Source organism: Magnolia sinica, chromosome 16 (genome assembly GCF_029962835.1).
Source record: "Magnolia sinica isolate HGM2019 chromosome 16, MsV1, whole genome shotgun sequence".
Classification (NCBI taxonomy): domain Eukaryota; kingdom Viridiplantae; phylum Streptophyta; class Magnoliopsida; order Magnoliales; family Magnoliaceae; genus Magnolia; species Magnolia sinica.
The window spans coordinates 67,734,818-67,740,817 of NC_080588.1; positions in this window are offsets into that span (position 1 = coordinate 67,734,818).

Sequence of the window (6,000 nt, forward strand, 5' to 3'; positions counted from 1 at the left end):
ATACTGGACTTGGGGTGGGTTCCACAATAACATTAGGCCTCACTTCTCATTTCGCCTAATTGGCAGATGGAAAATCGCAGAAAAAAGAAAAGAAAAGAAGACACTGGAGGCGAGGGAACTGCTTCAGGCTTCGAGATGGTGGAACATCTGAATTTTATTAAGTCAGGACCCACAACTGCCCCACATAAGCATCAATTGGAAAAACTCAGACAATTGGTTGGCCCTGCTGCATAGCTAACAGCCACATGCCTTCATGCCGCTAGCTGCAAAGCTTCCTCCCAACCCAAACTTCAACCTCAACCAAACTACCGCCAACCATCAGCCTTGCAGCACACACCCATTCAAGCATCAGTCCTGTTAGAATATTGTTATCGCCAGTCATCCACAACAATGGCATCACAGATAGACAGTACTGCAGTCCCACTGGGATAAGCCTGAAAACAGGGTCATTATAAGAGCAGTAGCAGGTTTGTATCCCGCCATTCCATAAGGCCACTTTCATTATGTTTTTCTGCAATCGTGGAAGCAGACAATGAACACGTGAAGCCATATCCAACACACCTTAGCTGCCCAATTTACCTCATGTATGATGAGCAGCCCAAACTCGTCTCATCAGGTGGGAGGTGGCTGCCAGCACTTGCGGTTGCCACCCCCAGGTAGCACAGTCTCAACCTGTATCATGTGCAGAAAACAGGGATCCATCTGCAAAAAAAAAGTCAGAGATTCTCAGCCCACTCCCTTCTTAGTTGTCTTGCTCCTAATCAGTCCCACACCAGCATTATCCAACACTAGAGAGCCTCTAATATGCTTTTTAGAAGGTCAGCTTTGTTACAATAGAGCTTGTTCGGGTACCTGTCGCTTGCAATCTTCGCCAGACCATCTGCAACCGAATTACCTTCTCGGAGGGTGTGAGAAAAGAGCAGGTTGGGCGGCCGAATCATTCTTCAGATGATACCCATATGATACCATAAACTCCAGCATCCTGTGACTCGGGGGTCAGTGGCCACTTGTACAATGATTCAGGAGTCAGTTTCAATTATGATGTCTGATAAACCCATCCCTTCGTAGTATTTCAGCCTGTCTACTATTGCTTGAGCTTCTGCAACGGTGTTAGTGACCAGGCCATAGTTATTGTGGAAGGCAAAAATAAATCACCCCAGGTGGTCTCTGCAAACTCCGCCCTCCACCTTCCCCCGGGTTGTCCCTAGCTGACCCATAGACATTTAATTTCAGCCATCCCCTATTTGGTTACATCCATTTTGCAATATTTGTCTTGCCACCTATGTCCTCTGTGTCAGCGTTTTTCCCCAAGGACTGCAAGGTGACAACATGGAGAAAGGAATTTTTGTCTGGGTCTGTTAAGAGGTTTCCTACTTCTTTTAGTCATGTTGATACTTTGTGGATCACCCGAGTCTCCTAAAGTTTCTAGTTATCGTATTTAGCCGCATTTTGGCCTAGCCAGATCTCCCAAACTATGAAAGAGGGAGCCAACCCCCGAAGGTGATGCCATCTCGAGGAGCGGTTGGTGAGATGTCTCCACTGGTTGACTCGATGCTCAATAGATTGATCATGTATAAGTGGAACATGAAATAGTTAAGCAAAGTGAGTCCAGACCTTTGTTGCAATATTTTCATTGCATAATAGGTGGTCCAAGTCCTCAACATTCTTGACTTGCGCCTGGTGCACCTGGTAAATTCTTGGATAGTCCTGGGGCTGGGCCTGGGCCTAGGTAGGATGGTGGCTGTAATGGCTGTATCCTTGTGTTGAGGGTGGCCCGGGCTATTGGTCTCAACAAGAAGAGTTGGGAGTTGTGGCGACTAGGTGGAGGTTTAGCCACTGCTGTTGGTCGTCTTCTCGATGAGGGTCGTGGAGGCTAGCGTGGAAGCGATCATCTGGAGGGTAATTTGACTCCGCATTACCATTGATTTCGGTCTACTGTTGAGGGAAGGACGTTGCGGATCTATTGTGCCATGTGGAGAATGCAGCGGAGGGAAATTTGCTCCCGGTATTCAAACCATTCACCTTTCACTTTCAAATCCCACTTTCTTTAAAAGCTCACCGCTTTCTCTTAGAGATTGAGCTATCCGAGGATGTGTATAATATACATAAACGAACTTTAACACTTGAATACCAAATGTCATACGTGACATTGTACATTTTCAAGCATCCACATGTGTCACAAGTGCTTTTCTAGCACATGCATATAACTACTTAAAAGCATTTCCCAAGAAAATCTCGTGTGTCAAGCATATGGGAACTTCCCACGAGGTCGAGCTGTGTGGGCCCACCATATGATGTGTGTCAAGCATCAACACCATTCATTTGATGGGTCCATTTTAAATTATGGGATATCCCAAAAATCAGCCGCATATGGAACTTAGGTGGTCCACACCATCTAAAATCATGTGAAAACATCCTAAAATATATAAAAGCACTTGGTGGAGTCCACCTGAAATTTGGATGCATTCAAAACTTGGTATGACCCCTCATCCATTAGGGATGCACATAATGGATGGGCTGGATTTGTGAACCACATCTCCGTGGGCCCAACAAATGATTATGAATGTTTCAATGAGAGGGTAACCCTTCTCAACTTTTGTATGTGGTATGGCCCACACAAGTAATGAATTGACTTGATTTTTAAGCCCGAGGCCCACCATGGAATGGTGCATCTGATTGATGGAGTAGATGTTGAAACGCATCATGGTGGGGCCCACACAGCTACTCCGAATATAATTAAATTAAGCAAGTGAAAATTTGAAGCGCACACACACACACACACACACACACACACACACACACACACACATATATATATATATATATATATATATATATAATAGCGAGAACAAAAATAAGTCAATTATAATTTTTATTTTTATGTATTTAAATTATTTTTATCCGATTTATACAATGGACGGTGTGGATTGGCCACACGGTCATTACATAGGTGCATAAAATTTTTTAGGAAAAGATTGAAAAACAAATTTACGGTATGATATTAGTACACTTATACACGAGTGACCCCGTAACTCAAGTATGAAGGTGCACACCCTGTATATATATAATTATAGTGTGATAGGGGCCATACATAATGAATGGTCCACATCAAGGTGACCTACATAATGGATGAAGTGGACCACACATGATGGATGACCCACAACAAAGTGTGGCCCCTCATGATGGACAATCCATATTAAGTGGACCCCACCTAATGAACAGTCCACATCTAAGGTCTCGCATGATGGACAACCCACATCCAAAGTAGCCCACCATGATAAATGATCCACATAGAAGGTGTGCCCCATACGATGGATGTTGGACATCAAAAGTGGGCCCCACATGATGGACAACCCACTTCAAAGGTGGGGCCAGCATGATGGACACAACAAATGTGGATTCATCATGGTGGATAGTGGACATTGATAAAATGGAGTTGTGTTATATTTTATATAAGAGCATTTTTTTTAAAAAAAACTTAATTTTACCAAACAAGCTTATTTAAAACAAAAGTTAGAATAAAAGGAGATTATTATTGTAGCTCTTATTTGAAAAGTCCTTATTAGATTAGACTAGAGATGTCAAATTAGCCCTTAATTTATACAAAATCAATCTACACAATCTAAATTCACGGTCTAGTCATAAATTTTTTATAACCAAAATTTACACTGAAATCCAACTGAATCCTAACCATCCACACACACTCTCTCTCTCTCTCTCTCTCTCTCTCTCTCTCTCTCTCTCTCTCTCTCTCTCTCTCTCTCTCTTCATACAAACACTGTTTACCACCATGTGTGATAATCATTGACTATCCATTCTAAACTTGGACAGTCAAAATAGGTCAGGCGTAGTTTAGGGGATGCACGGGTAACATCTTAGTAGGTAAGGCCCCGTGGGGCCCACCTCAATGCATTTGTTATAAATCCACGCTAGCTATTCATTTTGCCTGCCCATTTTAAGACATGGTATCAAAAATGAGGGCGATCCAGTTCTCATGTGAGGGTTCTTACTCATGACTTGGTGGTAGCCTCGCAAGAGTTTCAACACTAATTAAGGTCATGGGTTGAGGATGCAAAGGTGTGTGCGTGAAAAAGGAGAAATTTACAACTTTACGACCCATTTATGGCCCATATACATTTTTAAGCCCACTTCTTTTTACCTTGCGAGAATAATCCCCATGCGTACGGACGACTTGCCAAAGGTCGAAAATGCTCCTGCTTTTTCTGAAATGTGATTATTGAAAGTTGGGGGTTTCCTATAACTACGGATTATAACTGTAGCCATAACTATAGCCCCTGCTTTTTCAATATGTCCTTCGATATGTATTAAAGGTCTTTCGATATATACTTCGATATGTATCGAAGGTCTTTCGATATGATCGAAAAAGGTCTAGAACTGTCCAGCGAGTTTGCCTAAAAAATCTTGCAATTTTCGATACATATCGAATGTATTATCCTTATGGCTATGGATTATAACCATAGCCTTAACTGTAGTCTGTGGTAGTTTGTGGGAATTTTTTTTTTTTTATATATAAATTTTACATGGAGAACTTTATTCTACCTACAATTTTCTCTAATACATATTTATATAAATATCACTACTAGAAAACTGGACAAAGGCTACGGATAAAAGCCGTAGCTAAATGCTTAAGGCTACAGTTATAGTTCGTAGCACGACCATAGCGATTGATGCTATAGCCATAGGTCTTAAAGCTATGGCTACGGATTTAATCCGTAGTCATAGAAACAATAGGTACGAATAAAATCCGTAACAATACTTTGCGTAGCTCTAAAGTATATACATCTACGGATTATATCTGTAGCTAAAAGTAGAGCGAGAACCGTAGTGATGGGCTAAAATTAGGAACAACTACGGTTTCTAGATAAAGAGCTACGGTTAATAACCATAGCTACTGCCTATTTTTTTTAAAATAATTAAAGAAAATATAATAATGGCATTTCTTACCATTGTAGTACATGCCCTGATAGATCAACTCAAATAAGGTAATATAGATAAATACTTCATGGCTAAATCATTCATTCATTCAATCAAACACAATCATGCATTCATTCATTCAATCAAATACAATCATTCATTTTAATCCATTCACAAAAGTACAATGCCAACATAATAGTTATATGTCTATTTAAAGTTCTTATTGACAGCAAGATCCAATGCCTTCTCGCAGCCAAATAGCTTCTCAACAATCATAAGCAAGAACTCAATGGATGTGCCTCTACTGGTTATCAATTTGCCATCAACTAACACCCTATTCTCAACTTTGCTTTGATCCAAAAGCTTACTGCACATGGCTGAAAATTAATTTATCATACAAATAATGTAGTCATATGAAAAAGCAATGCCCCGAAACTGAAGAACTAAATTATAGAGAAAGACGACTACGAGATGACATAAAAAGAAAGACAATAGTCGGGAGCATACATTGATCTTCTCATTTATGAACAAGCAAAATCTGCAAATAAATTGAATACCTTCTTTTTTGAAGAAAATTTAACTCATTCAGCATCCTGAGAGTTCATCCCTTGCCTTAACTACACGGTCTCTGTCATTGCTGTCAACAACAAAAATGAGTCCTTGTGTGTTTTGGAAATAGTGCCTCCATAACGGTCTAATATGTTTTCAGAGAATTCACAGCACCATATCATTAGTGAAATATAGTATGAAAATGCTTCAACAGTCAAAGTAGGCATGGATTATTAAATAAAACAGACAATGGTGGTGGAGCCGTACCTTGTCCTGATCCCCGACATCCTAAACAGTGAAGCTGATATTCTTGTACTCCACCATATCAACATTAAAACCCGTATTCCAGAAACCCAATAGGAATCATGATATTACTAAAAACCCTTTTCCAGAAACATTAAAGGCAGTGGGGTCCACTCCCGTCACATAGACTGCAAATGGATGAACTTAGTAAACATGAGAAATTGTAATTTGAACCAAACATAACTTGAAAAACTCACATTTGCATCAATAATA